The sequence below is a fragment of the Brienomyrus brachyistius genome, chromosome 3 (assembly GCF_023856365.1).
Source record: "Brienomyrus brachyistius isolate T26 chromosome 3, BBRACH_0.4, whole genome shotgun sequence".
NCBI classification, from domain to species: Eukaryota; Metazoa; Chordata; class Actinopteri; order Osteoglossiformes; family Mormyridae; genus Brienomyrus; species Brienomyrus brachyistius.
In genome coordinates, this window is record NC_064535.1 from 32,848,013 (window position 1) to 32,870,255 (window position 22,243).

Sequence of the window (22,243 nt, forward strand, 5' to 3'; positions counted from 1 at the left end):
CAGTTATTACCTATCCAGCATCGTCTATAGCTAATATATATATATATATATATATATATATATATATATATAACTGAAGCAGATGTTTTGCAAAGCCTAGCTAAGCTCAAAATAAATAAATCACAGGGCCCTGATGGCATCTTACCTATAGTGTTAAAAGAGATGAGGGATATTATTTGCCGACCCTTAACTTTACTTTTTCAAAAATCCTTATCTGAAGGTGTGGTACCTTCTGACTGGAAGCACGCCTTCATAACGCCTATTTTCAAAAAAGGGGATAGAAGTAATTTGTCTAACTATAGGCCAATCAGTCTAACTTGTATAACTGGTAAAGTTATGGAGGCTATAATCAAAGAGAAAATGGTAGATTACCTGGACTCCAATAACATTTTGTGGGATAGCCAGCATAGATTTAGGAGAGGTAGATCCTGTTTAACGAATCTGTAGGAGTTTTTTGAGGAAGCTACTCAGGAAGTTGATGATAAGAAGGCCTATGATGTCATCTACTTAGATTTCCAAAAGGCTTTTGATGTTGTCCCCCACAAGAGGCTCCTACTTAAACTCAAAGCGACAGGTATTTTAGGTACCGTAGCGACCTGGATTGATAACTGGTTAACAGATAGGAAACAGCGAGTAGTTATAAGAGGCACAATGTCACAGTGGGCTTGCGTTCATAGTGGGGTACCGCAGGGTTCGATTTTAGGACCACTATTGTTCCTAGTTTACATAAATGATATGGATACCAATATATACAGTAAACTGGTGAAATTTGCAGATGACACCAAGGTGGGTGGTGTAGCAGATACTGAATTAGCGGCTCAGCAGCTACAGCAGGATCTTCATTTAATTAGTGACTGGGCCGATACCTGGTAGATGAAATTTAACGTCGACAAATGTAAGGTACTCCATCTAGGGAGCAGAAATATAAAGTACAGGTATTTCATGGGTGTCACTGAAATAAAGGTAGCTGATCATGAGAAAGACCTTGGTGTGTATGTTGACGCTTTCATGTCCCATTCTCGCCAGTGTGGGGAAGCAATAAAAAAGGCCAATAAGATGTTGGGGTATATCTCCAGGTGTGTGGAGTTTAAGTCAAGGGAGGTAATGCTAAGATTATACAATTCCTTGGTGAGACCTCACCTAGAATATTGTGTGCAGGTTTGGTCACCATATCTTAAAAAGGACATTGTGGCCTTAGAAAAGGTGCAGCGTAGGGCCACAAAAATGATTCCTGGTCTTAGAGGAATGTCATACGAGGAACGGTTACTTGAGCTAAATCTGTTCAGTCTCAAGCAAAGGAGACTGAGAGGGGACATGATCCAGGTATATAAGATTCTAACAGGTTTGGATGCTGTTCAACCAAATAGTAACTTCAGCATTAGTTTAAATGCACAAACTCGTGGCCATAGGTGGAAATTAGCGGGAGAACATTTCAAGCTGGATTTAAGGAAGCACTTCTTTACACAGCGTGTAGTCAGAGTATGGAATAGCCTTCCTGATAATGTAGTGCAAGCTGAATCCTTGGGTTCCTTTAAATCAGAGCTAGATAAGATTTTAACGACTCTGAGCTATTAGTTTAGTTCTCCCCAAGCGAGCTTGATGGGCCGAATGGCCTCCTCTCGTTTGTATAGTTCTTATGTTCTTAGCACTATACAACGTAGAATATAATTATTATGGTATTATTAAAAAGCATGCCAAATACCCATTATGTAATCATTACAATGTAATCATAATGTAATCAACACAATGTAATCAATTGAATATGTATTTGCATCTTGTGTTAGCCTAAGACTTTGTTAGCTACTTTATGTTAGCCCTGCATGTATGAATATCCATCTTTATTAGTGTTATACCTTATCATTATGTTGAAGGACAAATATAATATCAATCCTTTAATTAGATAATGTGCAACAGGCTGAAACTGCCAAGGTTTGCTACTCATCCCTAACCTTAACCAGAAGTCCACGGCTGAGCATTTTTAAAAAACCAAGTGGAGGTGGTTGCACCACAATTATGTTTGGACCAAACTGTAAAAGAAATGATGGACAAACTTATCTAGGGGTGTGAATTAAGGGAAAAAACAATGATTGTGAGTGGTTGAAGGAATGATGATGCTCAAGTGACGAGATATTGTTAAATGATAGGAACTTGTATAAAATTTGGTGTAAACAGTATTGGACATACTTGTAAGTGTCCGGCCTTGGTTGTAACTTCATTGTTGCAATGAAGACTGAATTTGGATCTACACAAGAGACTTCTGACTTCTGATTTTGTGGGGAAGGAAAAACCACAACAGCTTGTGCTGACTGCTCTGACTCACTTGTCTGATTTGAGTCAAACTCCTTACTCACTGCATCAGGCCTTAAGTCAATGCAGTTGGATAAGTTCTTGGCTCTCACATCATGTCTCACCATTTGTTTCATCTTCACCTTTATTTTTGACAGTGTTATCTTCTGCACAGCTTTTTTGGAAATCCTCCTTTGCGTCGTGGGACTTCTTCATCAGGGACTTGATGATGTTCACTGAGCTCTCTGCAATCTTGGGTAATTTGGGCTCGAGGTGGTGTGTAAAAACCCCCACTCCTCTGCGAAGGCAGAAAACTCTCTGCTCATAAACTACATACCATTGTCTGAACAGAGCTCATTAGGAACACCATGTCTTGCAAAGACTGTTTTAAGAAAAGCTATGACAGATTTGCTTCATATAGTCTGCAGTGTAGCCACTTCTACATAGTGAGAAAAGTAATCTGTAACTGCAGTGTGACTTTTTCCATTACAGTGAAACAAATCTACTCCCATTTTCTGGTATGGGCGATCTGGCACAGAATGAGGTATGAGAGGCTCAGCCTGTAGTTTTGATCTGTAAGTGAGCCTTACATGGCATGAAGCTGTGATCCGGCTGATGTCTTGATTCCGCCTCAGCCAGTAGGGTATCTCGCGTGCTCTGCGTTTGCATTTTTCCTCACTTAGATGCCCCTCGTGAATTCGTCTCAACATTTCTTTACACATAGTGGTTGGAATCACTATTTTGTTGCCCTTTAAGATTTTGTCATCAACAACTGAGAGCTCTGCATGACCAGTAATCATGGAGATTTCTTGGACAGTCGCGTTTCTGGTTAGGTCATCTTGACAATATGAACCTTTTGAGTTCTTTCAGTGTTTCATCCTGGCCTGTTGCCTCTTATCTGTATAGTCTTGTCTGTAGACACAGGAAGTCATGTGGTTATATCAACATAGGCTTGTAATCCTGCCTCTTTCTCTTCATCTGCATGGTCTTTCTTGTTAACTGCTCTGGATAGTGTGTCTGCAGTAAACATACATTTTCCTGGTGTGTATACCATTGTCACGTCATACTTCTGCAGTCTGATCAACATGCGCTGAATTCTCATTGAAAAATCATTCAATGACGTTTTCATTATAGCCACTGTTTCAACCTCAAAAACCTGTCCATAGATGAACTGATGGAACTGTTCACAGGCGTATGTTCTGACCAATAGCTCTTTTTCAGTTTTTGTGTAATTGTACTCAGCGCTAGTCAGGGATCAAGATGTATAGGCTTCAGGCTACCAACTGTCTTCATACTTTTGCAAAAACACTCCCCCAATGTGATGTTGACATGCATCTGCCGAAATCCTTGTGCTTTTTCCAGGATCATAAAATTTGAGTGCTGGTTCTTTAGTAAGAATGTCTTTCAGGTTCCTAAATGTGCTTCCTGTCCATGAGACCACACAGACTCATTTTTCTGTTCTAAAAGGCTTCTAAGTGTAGTAATTTTCTCTGACATCTATGGAATGAACTTAGTGTGCCGTTTTTAGGGGAGGAAGCAGCGAAGGATATGGAAATGGACAACCCGACTACACCACTCTGGGAATTTCATCCAGAGAATTGAAATACAGGAGTTGGCAACCCACTCCAATATAAAAGGACAGATTCATAATCACCACCGGGGAGACGTGAAGACCATGAACACTCCCTTTATTAGGCTGCTGTTTAGTTCACACTCCAAAAGAAAAAGAAACCAAACAGCAAACAAATTACTTAAAAATCACAACACAAATAGTACAAATCAAATATCATGTTAAAACACTCCAAATCGCATGAAAAAAAGAAACCCAAACCCGGCAGCTGTTATCGGGAGAGGAATGGGAAGCGAACCGTCAGAAAATACTCCAAGGGGTCACCGCAGCACATGGCGCAAGTACATCCACCCAAGGGGTGGGCTAAAAAGGCAAAGCGACCAAGCAGCGCGGCATCGCCCCGACCTACCGCCCCAAAACAGATCCTCACCGCCCAGCACCAAACCTCCCCGACGGCGCACCACAGTTTACTGCCAACAAACTAATCACATTAATACTTAAAACCAATTAAAACACGAAACAAAACATAAAACATCCGGGCAAAACAGCAGCAATAGCGGCTTAGTATCCCGCCGGTTGTCTGGCTCACGTCAGTCCGGGAACACTCCAAATCGCGGTCCACTACAAATACAAACACATTATTAGGCATGCCCCTACTACCCAAACATTGCTAGTAAAAGGAGACGAGACATACCATTAAAAGGGAAACCTTAAAAGCGGGAGCAACCGCAAGCGGCTAGAGATATACCGAGCTCTCCCAAGATATATCGTAGCTCTCTGCCTACTGCATTCGCTGCGCCCCAGCTGGAGGTTCCGACTACGCCCGCGGCCCTCTCGGGTCAGTTCTTCACCCTCCAGGGGCTTTACTGGAGGGTGTTGGAGGAACTGGCCGCACAGGACTCCCCAGAGGTGGAACAGCTCGCCGCGCAGCTGCGGTGTAGCTTTGCTGCATTCACTCCCTCCTCTCCTCGGGGCGACTTGGAGAGGATAGCAGAGGACCCAATACTAGAATTCCTGGAAAAATGAGGCTCTCCTCACAAGGAGCCCCCCCTCTTACTCCCCTCACAAGCTGCCCGCCCCCTCTCCAGCACCATTAACACCTTTTGTTTTGCAAATGAATCACAGTCACTCAGCTGAAGTCATCCCCCAGCGTGAAGTCACTTCAACTAAAGAGTTTATCTAGTGATGTATTGTAAGGATTCACATGCTTTGATACATAATTTGAAATACAGTGGAACCCCCAAATCTACTACGGTAACCGTGGTGTCAATTACACAAATATATTTTGATATAGCAAATACATATATTTTGATGTATGTTCTGTGTCTACAACTATATGTGTAAATGTATGATGAAATAACATGTCATACATGTGCACACATGTGCATTTCTGATGTAAACACTTCATGTGCCACATGGGAAAAAGTTGCATCATTGATTCATGAGTACAAGCTGCAGGAATATTGACAAAGAATGTGTAAATTTCAAGTATCAGATGGTATAAAGATAAAGAGCATGTGTGTGTATGATAGAGAGAGAGTCCGTGTCATTCAAGTGGAAGATACACATTTATTATACAAAATAAGCACATACACTAAAGATACAAAACCTTTTCTATCCACTAACAGTCATCACACACCCAAGGACCCTCCTTCCTACACTTGCGACAGGTGTACCTGTCACACTGCACACATCTCTCTGTACTGTGGTTCCTATTACAGTGACGGAGCACCTGACACAGAGTCCTCTTTCCAGTGGCAAGCTGAGGAACAGAAGCTTGTCTAAGCTGTGTCTTCATTTCTTTTTCAATCTCTTTTTCTTGCATAAATCGACGCCGAAGTTTCTTTTTCCCCAAACAGAGCCATCTTTAGCCTTCATGCAAAGCGCAGCTGCAGTGTCCTGAGTTCTTACTTAGTGATTCATTTATAATGCATATATCGCGCTAATGTTATGCCAGGGTTCTTTTACCGATATATGTAAATCAATTTATCTTTTAGCTCCAACTTACAACTGAATAAGGTTACACAGATTGTTGCAGACATCAACTGTATGTATTTATTATATCAAAAATAACCGATTGAATGTGATACGGAAACACACACGCACGCGAAAGTCTTTTTTTTATTATGCCGTAATTATATATCTGGACCACAATCTGTTTATGAATAATTAGCACTTTTGTGTGCTCATAATTGCCCATCCTGTTTCATACGTACATCACGAAGTGTTTGTGTGCACTGTGGCATCTCATAATCCCACACACAAATGCACACACGTCGGGAGTAATTTACAGTCTTTTGTGCGCTGATAACTGCGCAATGTTTCTCATGTAACATGTGAATCGTTTCCGTGTGAAGTTCACCGTGGCATCTCATAATCCTACGCACAAATGCACACACGTCCGCAGTAATTTACAGTCTTTTGTGCGCTCATAACTGCGCGATCTTTTTCGCAAGTAGCAACGTCAGTGTTTACATTCAAAGCGCATTGTGCTCTCTCATAACAAATGGACATAGTAATCAGCAGTCTTTTGTGTGCTTGGACTTCATACGGTGATTACGGTCTTTGCACATTGCAAGTTGCAGGTTTTTCTTCATTACCTATAAAAATACTTTGTCTGTCGGTACATTTATAATGCAAATATCATGCCAAGGTAATTTTAATGACAAATTAATTAATGTGTCATTTAGCCCTGATCGAACTTTAAAACTGAAAATCAGATTACCGATTGCTACAGGCAGTAAGCAAATGCATGTATTTATTCCATCAAATACTTTCTTGAAACTGAAATTACCGAATCAAGAGAAATGGGGATTCAACTGTGTTTCAAATTAGGATATATTAACGCATGTATTTTACGATTCCTCAGACCACACTGTTAGAAAACGTTTCTGTGCAGACCCGAAGCTGAAACCGTGAAACTCCGCTTTCATTTGCAAAACAATAGGTGTTGATTGGTGTTGATTGGCGCTGATGAGGGGGCGGGCAGCTTGTGTGGGGAGTGAGGGGGGGGCTCCACCCGAGGTGCGTCCGAAAAATTTCGTTGACTTCAGGGATCGTAGTGCTAAGGAGGCTTCTCCTATTACAGAGAGCCCTGGCCCCTGCTGCACCCGCGCCCGAGCAGCCGCCTCCTGCAGCTCCTGCGCGGCCCGAGCAGTTGCCTCCGCCTGCAGCTACGCCCGAGGCGCTCCCTCCGCCTTTACCTGTGACTAACCCTTGTGACTCCTGTCCCTGACCCAGCTCCGGTCCTTCCAGCCCCAGTCCCTGAGGAGGTCCCAGAGAGCCCAACCACCACTCCTCCCTCCGTTGCAGTAGAGGAGCTTGAGTGGGACCCCTCGGGGACCTCCCTGCTGTCTCCTCTGCCCTCACCCTGGCGAGATCGACCCCCGCCTAGACCCCGCATGTCTGTGTCCCGGAAGGAGAGAGGACACGTGTGGGGTTAGGGTCCCACCCGCCCTGCTCCCTGGCTCGCCCTCGCTCGCCTTGACTAGGGCTCGGGGGGCACCTACTGGTCCTGGGACTCCAGGTCGGCGGTCTCCTGAAGGTCCCCCTCCGAAGCCTCATTGCCCTGCCTCGGTCCCGCCTCCGATTCCTCGTCAGTCACCTGCGGGTCCCCCCACTCCGGCGCGTCAGAGGACATCACCTGGGCGTGTATAATTTTTTCACTTAGCATCCTTTTTGGGTACACTGCTCCTGGTTTCAGAGAGCCAATTGTGTTAAACCCAAAATAAAATTAAACAAAGATGGACACGAGTGATAGATACATATTACCTTGTCTTTTCAGTAACAATACTCCAGACAGGCATTACTTGCATAAACAAGATCAGAGTAACTAATATTTACCTCGGGGCTGACATCCCCCGCTCCCTCTTTTGGGAAAAGCAAAGCCACAGTGTCCGGTCGTTGGGTCAGCACTGTCCACATCGGAGTTTCTTTAAGACCTCGTCTCAGCTGCTTCATTTATCTTGCGACTTGTTACGCATAATAAGACAGAAAATAGAACACAATGTTTCATTGACATTTAGAATAAAAATATATTTCATTAAAACACATGTGTTATATTTCTATCTATTGGGGCACTGTCCCCATTCTCAGTGACAACTCTGGTCTTTCTGACCATTTTTTTTTTTTAACCTTGGGAATAATCAACCAGAAATGTGTAGTAGTTTGCCTTCAGTAGGATTTTGTGTAAACCCCACAATGTCCATTTATGCACTGATTTTTTCCTTATCTGACAGTTTGGATTCCTCTTCAAGCTTCAAGAGAGATAAGCAAATTAGGAGATACAAAAACAATATAATATGTACACCAAGCTGGTAAACCCACAGAAAAGCTCAGTGAGGTGAGTATTATGCTCATGTTCCTTTTAAAATTAGTTAAACTGAGTTTAATTTACACAGTAAAAGGGTATGCAAATGTACAAAAAATATGAAAAGCAACATACAGGCTGTATTGCTTCTCTGATGTCGAGGTCGAGACAGTCCTCTACTGTAAGAATTGTAGTTTCAGGATTCCCTCCAAGCAGGACATGAACAACTGCAAGACTCAGTCCTGCCAGACATGGTCCTCCATGAAGAAAGGAATGAGCCATGATCCTCCCTGCTATGATGAACATTTTGCTTTCCACAAGAAACTAGTATTCTGGATAAATTTGCGGACGACACCAAGGTGGGCATTGTAGCAGATACTGAACTAGTGGCAGAGAGCCTACAGCGGGATCTTGTGATGGTGGATTGATGGCTCTGAGGCTAGGGATCTGTGCTAGCAAAAGGGAAGGTTGCTGGTTCAAATCCCATGAATGCCTGGCATGATTCTACACCGTTGGGCCCTTGAGCAAGACCCTTAACTTGCTTCATCCTGGGTATGACATTATTCTACCTCTAGCCCCATAAAGAGGTCCTCCAATTTACAGGGAAAAACTTGGGGGTTGGTGGCAGGATTGTGTGGAGAGCGATATCTGCAGGGGACCAAGGACATATAGGGAGGCTCTGTGCGTACCAAAGTTAATCTATTGACGCAGGCTGTGGTGAGAGTTGCTAGGCAAAGGAGAACATGGTGCACCAGATAAGGCGAAATTGCCAGAAAGTTGAAAAGTATGGACAGGGGCGGGGGCTGCTTGTAGAAGGGGTATAAGAAAATGAACAACGAAGTCGAACTCTGTGGGATACGGTGTGTCGCAGAGTTCCCAGATCAATCTGTTGGAATAAAAGGTTATTGGACAACTCATCCACGCCTCCGGGTGATCTCTTCTCCTCTACGGACCCGGTGGAGTCGGCGTACTCCAACAATTTGGGGGCTCGTCCGGGATGAGATAGAGGTCGGCATTTGGCAAATACCAGACGAGACCTGAGAGGGCACGGAAGGCTGCAGGCGTGCCACTAACAAAGGGTAAGCAGAGCCTGTTTTATCAAAATCTGCACATTGCCTATACTAAATAAAGTAGTCCGAAGTGTCCATCAGGGCCGTCAGTAAATTGAGGCGGCAGATGAGGTTAGGTAAAGGAACCTTAAGGTTGGGTTGAAGTCCCAGGACGGTGGGTTAGAGTCCCACTGTGGTGTCCTTGGTGTGGCAGCCCCACTACTCGCTGACGATCGAATAGAAACACTGGGTAAGGGTCCCAGTGAGCTGGGTTAGAGACCCGGGGAATTCAGGACCCCCGAATGCTAGTTTGGCTAGAGGAGTAAGGTTCCGCCTCTCTAAAACGGGTTGGAGTCCCGAGGTACTGTATAGAGCCCTCAAAGTACTGGGTTGGAGTCCCGAGACCAGGGGTCTCAAAGCACCAAAAAGTATAATAGTGTTATCTTGTGTGGCGTGTGAGTCTATGTATTGGTGGTGTGTGTTAGTTGGACATTCCACCCGTAAAAAGTGGTGTAGAAAGTGTGGGTGGATTAACCCTAGCGCCGAGTGTACGGTTTTGCGAAGAGAGACGGACGAGCCAGAATGGACGGGGAATTCTATAGGGAAGTGGACGACGGGGGCCGGGCGCCCCCTAGTTGAAAAAGGGCCATGGAAGCCCCTATCAAGGCAAATGCAAGTCGTAGGAGTAGCGGTGTCGAAGGCAGCAAAGGAGAAGGAGAGAGAGAGGGCGGTAGCCACAGCAAAAGACAGGATGTGTACTGTGGGGTATCAGCCAGAAGATAGACAGTCCTTGGGCGAGTTACTGTGGCAGAAAGAAAGGGAGCACGCTAGTCACAGGGACGAGGCATCAGGCAGGGATAATGGGGAAAAGCAAGTGGAAAGGGGAGGAGAAGAGACAGGAACAGAAGAGAATGGCGTGGTGGAAATTGGGCCTGTTTTGGCAGGGAACAGATCATTTACATCGTGAGGGTCAGAGCAGAGGATAGGGCCAGCCGGAACCCGAGAAAGGGGAACCGAGAGAGGGAGACAGGCCCCCTGCCTATACGTGTAAAAAGATGGCCCCTTCTGCCCATATGTGCCCTATGATCACAGTTACGTCCGGGGAGATACACGTACAAGGGGGGAGACCTCGACCCCCTTAGACGCCGGATTAGGTGGGAGATCAGAGACGGACTCGGACGTAGATACTGAGTGCAGGGAACCCAAGGGAAGACAGGCAAGCAGGGAGGAGATAAGTAAAAAGCAAAAAGTGGTGGGGGCGGAAGGCAGACAGGACCAGGTGGTGTTTGCAGCTCGAGTAAGGAGAGAGCAGTTAGAGGAACAAAGGGGAGTAGATTCACCCAGTTAGCGGGCAGGGACCAACACAAGGAAACTAGAGGACGGTAAAAAGGTAGAAATGTGGGGTCACATTAAGGGGGTATGGAAGGACGACCCAGAGCACAGGGCCCTCACAGACCAGGTAGAGGAGCGGATGGCCAGAATAGAGGCGGCAGTACAACGGGAAACCTCACGCTTAGAGGAAAGGGTGAGGGCTCAGGGCTTTGCCCTCGAAGAGGGAGAGAGCGAGGGGGCGTGTCATTACAAGGTCTCAAGGCCCCCAAAGCACCAACTACCTCTGCTAAGTGGGATGGACCAGATGCAGGATAAATATAGACCTTTCCCGATAGGAGACGTGCAGGCACTGGCTGATAAAATGCCGCCCCCAGCAGAAGGAGGAGAACAGTGGATGGATAAGCTAGACCAGCTCACTCAGGCTAAGCAGAGGGCCAACGAGAATAAAAAGAGGGGGGCTGGGAAGCAGATGGTGGCAGAGGCGACCACAGGGGGCCCACCCCTACAACCCACACCAGGCCAGTGGGGAGAAACGTACCCCGCTCCACCCTGCCAATACGGCGGGTGGGCACCCAATTGGGGAAGAGGACGAGGTGGTCCGGGTCGGGGGTAGAGGGGCCGAGGTTGGGAAAGGGGCACTCTGCAGAGAGGACAGCCAGGGGGAGGCGCCTGCTATTGGTGTGGGAACTTCGGGCACTGGGCCATACACTGCCCTGCACCGGGCCCGATAAGGGGCAGAGGCCGTGGGGGCCCCCTGGGGACACATGGTGGCCCCGAACCCACAAGCCACACCCCAGACAGGAGGCCAATACCCGGCTCTGGATGGCGGGGAGTGGGAAGATTTCTCCCTCCCCCAATGACCCCCCCCCCCCCCAAGACCCGGGACAGAGGAGAGGCAGATCCTATGCTGTCCCTTGTGGTCATGGACAAAACTGCCATTTCTGGTGGACACTGGAGTCGCATATTCCACACTGAACATGGTTCCGAAGCACAATCAGGTGTTCACCTCCACAGTGACCGTGGTGGGCTTCTCCGGGGAGGAACAGAGACTGCCAGTGACGAGACCAGTGAAGGTTTCGATTGGTAAACAGACTTTCCTGCATCCATTTGTGATCTCGCCCACAGTCCCAGTCAACCTGTTGGGGAGAGACGTCCTGGTGAAGCTGGGGGATTCCATACTGTGTAGCGCGGATGGTCTGGTGGTGATACTGCCGGAAGGCACCCGGCTGCCGTGCGGGACTCAATACCAGGGCAGTGGTCAATGGTTCATGCGGCTGGTGCGACCCCGTGCTGCAGACAACTACTGGGGCCTGCTGGACCCTGGCCCCAGGGGCCTCCTCGGGGCCTACTCGATGTGGAGGCCCAGGATCTCACTCCTCGAGCCCTACGTCCCTCCGCCCGATCCACCTCATGTGACTCTGTTCTATGATAGGGATAGCACTGAGTGGTATGAGGAGCTTTTTTCGGAGCAGCTGGAAGGCCATAAATGGCAAGTTGATTCCCAAAACATCCATGTGGGCCCTGAGGGGGCGGCTTTAGCTACCATCCTCACTCCCACGCAGCAGCCTTGGTACAGGATGGGTCAGGAGGCGGTTCCCCACATTTCACTCGCCCTGCACCCCAAGCATCAGGCCAAAAATCTCGGCCCCATGGTCAAAAGGGCACGAGAAACTGAGGACTGGGTAGATCCCTGCTGTCACCTTCTCCCCCACGTGCAATACATACTGCATTAAAGTGGCGGCCCAGGACGCCGTCATCCTTCAGCATGACCAGATATCACGGGACCATGGAAGGGAAAAAAATGCCCTAGTGGCTTCCTCCCTCCCGGATTCCCTGTGGTCCCAGAGCCCCACAGATGTAGACCACGTTCACTGCTCCCCCGGTGCATTCGAACTGCACCATGGGGAAGGGCCCCTATGGATCAGACAATACCCCCCACAAACCGGCCGCAGAGGAAGGAATAGCAGAGACCATTGAAGGGTTAATCTCGGTCGGGGTGTTGGAACCCTCCTGCTCTGCCTGGAATACGCCCATTCTCCCAATAGAAAAGGCAGGTACAGGTAAATATCGAATGGCCCATGATCTGGGCTCCATTAATAACCTCCTGCTGACCCCCACCGTCCCAGTCCCGAACCCCTATGTGGCTTTCATCAATCTGGCCCCAGAACAAAAGTGGTTCACTGGTATTGACTTAGCCAATGCTTTCTTTTCCCTACCTTTGGCTGATCACTGCCGGGACATCTCCTCATTCACCTACAGGGGGTGCCAGTGGAGATACACTCATCTCCCTCAGGGCTTTGCCCTGTCTCCGGGGATTTTCAACCAGGTTCTCAAACAGGCCCTGGAAGGGTGCCCCTGACCTGATGGGGTCACATTGGTCCAGTACATGGACGACACTCCCCTGAGTCGGCTCTGGAAGCCACGGGGCAATACTGTGCCGTCTGGCAGAGAAGGGGTTCAAGGTCAGCAGGGAGAAACTACATGTTGCCCGCACGGTCGTTTCATTTCTTGGGAGGGTGCTCTCTCGGACAGGGACAGGACTTTTCCCTGCCCATCGATCTGCCATCCTGCATCACCCCAAACCAGTGACAGTCAAGGATATGCTGTCGTTCCTGGGGTTCACAGGGTACAGCCGCACAGACCCGTGTAATCGGGGATGTATATCACACCCACTTCGGGCCCTAATGAAGGAACATGGGCTGAGACGCCCGACTGCCCCCCTTAATTGGGACACTGCAGCAGAGGAAACATTCATCGCTCTAAAGCAGCGCCTGGCGCAGGCCGCTGACCTTGCTCTGGCAGACTACTCCCTCCCCTTCTATCTTGATGTTTCTGAAACAGAATGTGGCAAACGGCGTGCCGTTTCAGAAAAAAGGGGGAGAGAGGTAGGTACTGATGTGTCAGCGTAGGCTTAGACGCAACAGAGAAACGCCACCCAGCATGCACACGACACGCAGCGGGGGTGGCAAAAATCATTCAGAAGACAGCACACATAGTGATGGGGCATGCACTCCACATCCTGACGTCACACAGTGTGGTGGCATATGTGAACTCGCAGATGTTCACCATGACATCAGTACGGCAACAGAGACTCGGCAAAATATTGGAGGCACCTCATTTGACATTTGTACACGAGGGGATAAACATGGCGGATCGATGGGGATCGGGGGAGCCTCACAAATTTGAATATAGAGTACTCAGAGAAGAGAAAGTAAGACCAGATCTGGAGGCAGGCATGCTTCAGGCATGAGACAGGGGGTCTGCAGGCAGGATATGCAGTACTGGCAAGGCAGGGCGATGACTGTGACCCTGAAGGCGGAGCAACTAGGACCACAATCTGCCCAATGGGCTGAGGTGGTAGCTGTGATTGAGGCCCTAAAGAGTTATATTACATGTGATGATTGCTTTGTTTATGATTCCACTCGGCAAAGAAAACTTCCACCATAAGTAGTGATCTACTAGCGGAGATCAAAAGGGGGAGCCACAATTTCCCCAGACGCACAGGTGATCTCTTTTCAGAGATCAAAAGGGGGAATTGTGGAGAGTGATATCTGCAGAGGAACAAGGACATAGAGGGAGGCTCTGTATGTACCAAAGTTAATCTATTCATGCATGTTGCGGTGACAGTCGCTAGGCAAATGATATAGGATTGACGCAATAACTAGGAACGTATAGAACTACATGTTGCACCAGATAAGCCAAAACTGCCAGAAAGTGGAAAAGTATGGACAGGGGCGGGGGCTGCTTGTTCACGTTTGTCTCATACCCCTTCTACAACAAGGAAGTCGAACTTTGTGGGATACAGTGCGTCGCAGAGTTCCCAGATCGATCTGTTGGAATAAAGGTTGACAACTCATCCATGCCTCCGGGTGATCTCTTCTCATCTACGGACCCGGTGGAGTCAGCATACTCCAACACCATAAAGATTGTCACCTGACAAAAAAATCTAAACCGAAATACAAGGAATATGGACTTTGCCTCACGTTAAGCGTTTTCCCCCCCATTGACGCCCATTATAAGGAAAAGCTTAATGTAACTTAATGTACCAAAATAGTGACCAAAAACCACCAAATTTCACAGACATATCTGGCCATAAAGTCTTACAATTTTAATGGTAATACAAGTTCACATTGCTTCCCCATATTTTACTGGGAAAGATGGTTAATTTTAAATGGCCAATCACAAAAAAATAAAGCACCCAAACGGGCCAAAGAAATTAAGTGCTGTAATCTGAAATAACGGACTCAACTATTTAAGATGTCGCCAGCAGCGATAAGGCACAGTCGTTCCGTTCACTGCCCTTCATAATAGACATATTCTTAGAATACTGTCATCCAACAGCCACTCTCAAGATTCATCTCTCAATAGTTGTGGTAAACTGAGAAATGATGCCTTTCATGCAAAAAGAGTCCAAGTTTACTCTGGCTGAAATAGAGGCCATTCTTGTTAATGCCGAAAGGTACAAAGGTTTCATTTCCAATGAACCACCCCTGGAGCCAAAGGGGGGTGATGTATACCTATATAGGAGTCTTAAGGGAGGAAGATCCAGCATGGATTTTCGTTTTGACCAAATGCTGCGGAAACAGAAAGGGTCAAATAACAAAAAAAAAAAAAAAAATATGGTGGAAGAGTGATGAAGCGTTCATCATATTAGGACACTTCAGTTAGACAAGGGATCATGAGAATTTAAAAAGAATGTGCGCTGCCTCATACAGCAAGATCATGAAGACAAATTTATTTTTGATTCACTACCTGGGGGATGAGAGCTTGCACGTGCCAAGAAAACACGGCAATGCAAAAACAGAAAGAATATTCATTCCTTCCAAAAAAAAAAAAAAAAAAAAAAAAAGGTTTTCACACACATCCTTCACAACGACCATGGGCAAGCTCCATCTAACATATATCGGTCCACCTTATCTAAAGCCTGTAGTAGCAATGTGGAACAGATGCCTGTGAATTGTCTACGCAATGTTAAGCAAGTACAGAACATAGTGTATACTAAAAGGAATACACAAAGAATTTCCCATGATGAAATGTTCAGTCTCCATGAATTGACGTACCAGATTCCAGGTTTTGTCTGGCACATTTCTAGTTCCTAATCTTCTAGTTTTTACTGGGATGCCTGATATACTGGATGTGGCAGGTGCCAACTTGGAGGATGCCATTACGTTCAGCTACCCTCAAATCCTTAGCTATGACACAACCTTTCAGATGGGTGACTTGTGTTTCTGTGCTTGCCATGAGAAAACACTTCTCTAGTTAATGACCCTGTATTTCCTGTAGGGTTCATGTTGCATGAGCGCAAATTCATGCAGCATCATGAGATGTTTCTGGTTGACATTCTGGGGAAACTTGGGATGGGTTCTAAAAAATTTAAGAAAGTGCCCGTCACTGTAGACAGAGAAAAAGGGAATTGTGGAGGATTGTGGAATCCCTTGAAGAGGAGGTTTCCCCAACATTAGCCTAGTTTTCTGCAGGAACCATGTGTTGCATGACATTGAGCACTGGGTCAAAAAACATGGGGGTACACGGGACAATGTGAAAGTACTGAAAGACCAAAATCGACACACTCATTGATTCAGCCAACAGAGCTGAAGTTGAGGCACGATGTTCCAAATTTGTGAATGGATGGTCAGAGGAATTTGTGAAATATTTCTACCAGCATCTGAAGCCAGATGCGTGTGACAATGTGGTCTCCTTCCACACCAAGCAATTTGAAGCATTCAAGCACAAAAGCCCAAACAAACAATGTCAGTGAGACCACAAACAAAATGATGAAATCACAAAACGAGTGGAGGGAACTTCCGTTGATGCAATGGGTCTGTCTTTGTGCCACATGCAGTCAAACTTCCTTTTTGAATTTCAAAGAGCCAGATGTGGTTTGGGAAATTACAGTGTGAAACAGGGGGTCACTGTTGCTCTGAGGGATGTTAAGATGCCTTTATTCCCTTGGAGAGCATTGTTGAACGAGTCAAGGCCCATGTCAATGAACCTTGTAGATTGGACAGACCCACTGCTAATCAATTGATGTCACAGACATCCTTAGCAAAGACTGTGGTTGAGATGGGCCTGGTGAGTCTGAATTCGTCTTTGGGAGTGTTCTTTGTTAAAAGTCCATCAAATGAATCAGTCCACGTAGTGCACAATACCTCCAGCGGCACAACACGCTCCTGCCTTAGCACAGAGAAGCGTTTCCACATTCTGGCTGTGGAAAAAGGGACTGGGCTACGTTTATCCAGAAAACAGACGTACAACATTTCAGTAATGCGGAAAAGGCGTAGAGGAAGAGAGAGCATATCTGGAAGAAAAAAAACCACAAACAAAAGATTGATTACTCAGTGAATCTGGCCCAACATTCATTAATTATTTTCAAAAATGCAGGGCTCCCTGTTGCATTATATGTCCCAAGTTCTCCCTGATAAAACAGGACAACACTGATAATTGTGATATGGCTATGCACAAATCAAACTCTGAGGAAGATGTCATACTGGATGCTCTGATATGGCATGAATCCCAGAGGCAGAACCAGATCTGAAAAAACACAAACAGAGCAAAACATATTTGCTCCTTGGCTGCTCCTTGGCTGCACATAAAAATGAATGAGCCGAACTGGTCAACAGTAGCTCCCAGAAGCCAGTGTCTGGCTCCAAAGACCTGGCTCGATGGGGAAACTACTGAGTGGTGTTGGACTCTGTTCTGTGTATGCCCACCTTTATCAGATGGGAGCACTTTCAAACTTTGGCCCAGTTTTAGGCAGCTCAGAGAGCATTACATTTCGATATAGTCCTGATGCCCTTTAATACTGATCTGCGAGGTCCTGGTTCACACTGGCTTCTGGCTGCAGCAGATTTCACAGAACGGGAAATTTGCATATTCAATTCAATACAGTTCTGAAACGGCAAGAACCACAAGCTCAACCCTCCTGAAAGTTGTGGCGTGCATTTACACGGCAGCTGGAGAAGATTTTCAGGCATCTGACTGGACAGTCACAGATGTCATAAATGTCCCACAACAAGCCAATGGTTATGACTGTGGTGTTTTTGCCATTGTGTATGCCTGCTCAGTCATCACTAACTCACCAATAGGGTCTGTTGACAGCCATAAAGCTAGGTTGTGGATTCACTCCCTAGTTGAAGACTGCAAGCCAGTGAAAACCAGATGATCAGGCCTCTCACAAAAGAAGCTTTTATGCCACAGGTGCAGTGATATGCTGCAGAGATGAAGGCTGTGCCTATAAGAGAAAGGGAGCACAACTCCACCTTGCAAGGGCGAAAGCCAAGTCACACAAACACTAAAAACTGGACCCTGTGCTACTCTTCAAAATGTAAGGATGACCCAGAGTACAGGGATGAGTATATTTTGTGTGTCATTTGCAGGCGGTGGTTTCACCTTAAGTGCATAAAGATAGCTGACCGTTTAGTCGTTGCTTGTACTGACTACCACAAATGTTTAATGTGTTCTAGCTGAATCAGTGAATGTGGCATTCTGACTCGTAATATCTCATATATAAAAAAATTATGAATATTAGTTTTACGTACTAGGAGTTACAAACAAAGGTTCTGCCAACTTATTCTCTTTTGTTCAGATGATTTATCTTTCATATGGGTAAAAACTTAAAAATTTAAGTTAAACATGCTAAGACTTCAAACCACAAAATATGTGCCATCTAATATTTAAAAATGAAGATAATAAAACAATGAACTAGCATGTTTATTTAGAACATTATAGTAATTAGGGGTGAGAGGCAAAAAAAGATGCATCGATGCATCTTTTCTCTCTAACGATTCTAAATCGATTTTCAAACATTCAGAATTGATTCTGTGCTCTATAAAATTGCGAGTGTGGCCCGGAAAAATAAACATTACAACGCTCGCCTCTTACATATGCTGCTCTTCATTTGAACAATGGACAAACTACATCCTGCAGCATCAAATTTTAAAATCGACCGTGTGGCAACATTTTGGATTTTGTGAAGACAAAGAGAAAGGGGTCTTTGATAAAAGCAATACTGTGTGCAAAGTCTGTCGCGTCAAATTTAAGTATTTCGGGAACACTACTAATATGAAGAAGCATACAACACGGTTCCACTCAGAGCTGCAGGTACGGACTTAGGACCCGATCCGGTTTCACTCAAAGGACCCTCGAGCAAGTAGCAAAGCTTCCATCCAATTCTGAAAAAGCCAAGCGAATTACCCGGTCAGGCGCAAATGTTGCTGAACTTTGCAAAGTGTTGCAAACGAATAGAAAATTGCAAACAAAAACTTGGTTTTGGTGACTGACAATGCCTCTAATATGGCTATTGCAGCAGAGCTTGGCAAGTTTCCACATGTGAGATGTTAGGCACACACACTTAATTTGGCCTCTCAGCGAGCGCTAAAGTTGCCGGCAGTTTCAAGGCTGTTAGGGAGAGTGAGGTGCATTGTAACGTTTTTCCATCGCAGTACAACTGCAAAGCATCATTTGGAGGAGAAACAAAAACAGCTTAATCTGCCATCTCAAACTAAAATCTGACGTCATCACTAGATGGAACAGCGCATATGAGATGCTTGAACGATTCATTGAGCAACAACCCGCTGCCTGCGCTGCGTTACTGTCACCCGAGGTGAGAAAAGGAGCGTCTGAAATCTTCACTCTTAGAGTCAGATATTTCATGTGCTGAAGATGTTGTAAACGCCCTCAAGCCTATGAAAGATGCCACCCTTCTAATGTCAGAGGAGAGCAGCCCCACAGCATGTTTGATTGCTCCATTGCATGCCAAGTTGATCCAGGACATGAAAGAAAACAATGAGGAAAAAAAGTGATCAGGGAGATGAAGAGGGTCATCAGTGAGGACCTCAGCAGAAGGTACACCACTGTGCAGGAGACCAATCTTCTTCACAAATGTGCTTCTCTGGACCAGCGCTTTAAGGCACTGCCCTTTCTTTCCAAAGAAAAGAGAGAAGAAGCGTACAAAACAGTGATTACTGACGCGTCAACATTGCAAGAGGTCATTTTTTTATCATCAATATCATATTAAAGCAATTGCAACAGTACAATATTAAAGATTTGTGTAATTTCATGTCAGTCTTAAATTATGAAATAACTTAAATAAATTTTTCGAAATCTTTATTAGTCAATGTGTACAACCCCATTTAACTTAATAGTTATTTTTGATCTATGTTTATTTTCCTCGCTTGTGATTGATTAAAAGCAGGAAGATAAGGCAAAAGAACAGGAAAATCCAAGCCAAAAGCTCAGTGAGCCCACAGCCTGAAGTCGAAGAGAATCAGGCTGACCGTCCTACTTCAACAGGAAGAGCTTAATCTTTGCTTCACTGTCTGCTGGGACAGACCTTCTCTGATGCTTCTATTACACCACATCAGTCAGCCCATGCCATAGCTGAAGAGGAGATGACCAGATATCAGGGTTCTCCACCACTCTCTCTATCTGAGGACCCCCTCAACTGGTGGCATATAAACAAGGTGTCTTTTCCTTTGCTCTCCAAAATGGCAAAGAGGTATTTATGCATTCCTGCAACCAGTGTCTCTGCAGAGTCTTTTCCACTGCAGGAGATACTGTTACGGCCCAGCGAAGCACACTTACTCCTGAACATGTGGACCAACTGCTCTTCCTTCACAAAAACTTGAACTTGGCAATACAATTACAATAGATAAATATCCAACATCTCACCATAGTTTAAGTTATTTAATTTGTGTCTTGATTTTTTTTTTTTTTGCAGTATGATTGAAGGAATTCATTGCAGCTCTGAAGATATTTCTAAAGGTTCTAAACAAAAATAAAAAAAGACATTCTTTCCTTTGTTAAAGTTCTAAACAAACTGAAAACAACCCATTTGTGGATTTGCTGTTACAATTGTTCTTAGCAATTCATCCTGAATATAATTTTGTTAAAAGCAATAAAAGTCTTTATTTCACTTTGTCATTTTTAAAATTGAAATACTGTCAGAGATTCTAACTATGAACAAAAAAACATCATTTTAAATTAAGCATATTTGCAAAAAAGGTATATGAAGAATCATTTTGGAATCGGATTGTGGATCCCAGAATTGTAATTGGATCGGATCATGAAGTACCTAAAAAGATTCCCACCCCTAATAGTAATACCAGACAGATGTTGAGGATTCCTGTCGGGAATGACAGCAAACTTGACTGTGAAGGGTAGCTACTAGTTGTGGCACCTATAGGGACCTGGGGGTCCCAGGCCTTGTTCAAGGGCCCCCACATACACTGACACTGGGCTTGAACTGGTGACCTTTGAGCCATGAATAGAGAAGCTTAACTCACACAGCCACATGCTCAGCTGTATGGAACATAAGCTGAACAAGTTCCTAACACAAAACACTGTTTACAGAGTTCTGGCAATGTCAAAAAATATATATTATGTGAATAGTCAAGTGCCAACATGTAGCTCAATGGGTTAAACCTCTATGCCTCTGACGCAAAGATTGCCAGTTCAAGCCCAGCACATGTCTGGGCACTGTTTTTGTACCCCTGGGCACTGCAATGGGTAAAGCCTTAGCATGCTAAACTCAAATTTTAAAGTCTTTACACATGAAAGAAATTATCTGAACGAAAAATTACTCAGCATAACAATAGGTGATTTTATTCAAAACGTAAGTTTCAGTTGCCCTCAAAACTATAAAATCTAGTGCAATAAGTTGGCTTAAATTTTAAGGCGTCTTAACTTTTTGCTTCTCATAGTGCACGGACTGACGCATTAACTGACTACTCGGGAAACAGTATGCCACATAAAGTGCAATTAAAAACAAATCACAAACGGTAGGCCTATATCCCAAATAATTTCACAGTCACAGAACTTAAGAACCTTACCTACCTATTGTCAGGATTCGCGGGTAAAGCGGGTAAGCCCGCGGGCAGGCAAGCAAGGAGGCGAAATGTGGGGAAAGCCGGGCACGGGCACAGACTAACATCAATGACGAACCAAGAATCAGGCCAAGACACGGACTGAAATAGACAAGACTGGGTGAAAATAATCAGACACAGCTGGGCAAGATCGGGGAAGCACACGTGGATCATCAGGGGGCGTGACACACACGAAGAGCAGACGAGCTGGGCATGACACCTATGGATGCACGAACTTCTTAAATCCTAAATCTTATCAACGTTCGCTCCTTCTGCCGACTAAAAAGCTGCTTATCCAACACGTTAGTTTCCAGCGGCTGTCGGTTACATTAACCACCTCCTATGCAATCGAACAATAACTAACTGAGGATGGCAATTGGACGGGCGTCAATTAGGGTACAGACTGGAGCTTGGCACAAGTCCAGGGGGTTTCCTACATAGAGGTACTTGTATTCAGAAGACGGCGTCTACAAATAATAATAATAATAATAATAATATATATATATATATATATATATATATATATATATATATATATATATATATATATATATATTATGTGAACATCTTATAATCCATTACATTTATTAATTGTCCTTTTTTTAAAGCTTTCTTTTTCCTTATAATGGGCGTCAATGGAGGGGAAACGCTTAACGTAAAATAAAGTCCATATTCCTTGTATTTCGGTTTTGATTTTTTGTCAGATGAAAGTGTTTATGACCAGATATGTATGTGAGAAATTTGGTGATTTTTGGTGGCTGTTTTGGTACATTAAGTTACATTAAGCCTTTTCCTTATAATGGGCGTCAATGGAGGGCAAAACGCTTAACGTAAA

At 45.1% G+C, this 22,243-nt stretch overlaps 1 long non-coding RNA gene across 1 annotated transcript; it reads right to left on the bottom strand.

The window, feature by feature from the left end:
• Positions 1-3,957: 3,957 nt before the first annotated feature.
• LOC125739148 (uncharacterized) lies at positions 3,958-21,730 on the bottom strand. Its single transcript, XR_007397066.1, has 6 exons — positions 21,380-21,730; positions 17,626-17,777; positions 7,700-7,827; positions 7,366-7,499; positions 4,551-4,833; positions 3,958-4,477 (listed from the first exon to the last, which is right to left on the bottom strand). It is a non-coding gene; the product is annotated as an uncharacterized LOC125739148 (long non-coding RNA).
• Between the last annotated feature and the right edge of the window lie 513 nt (positions 21,731-22,243).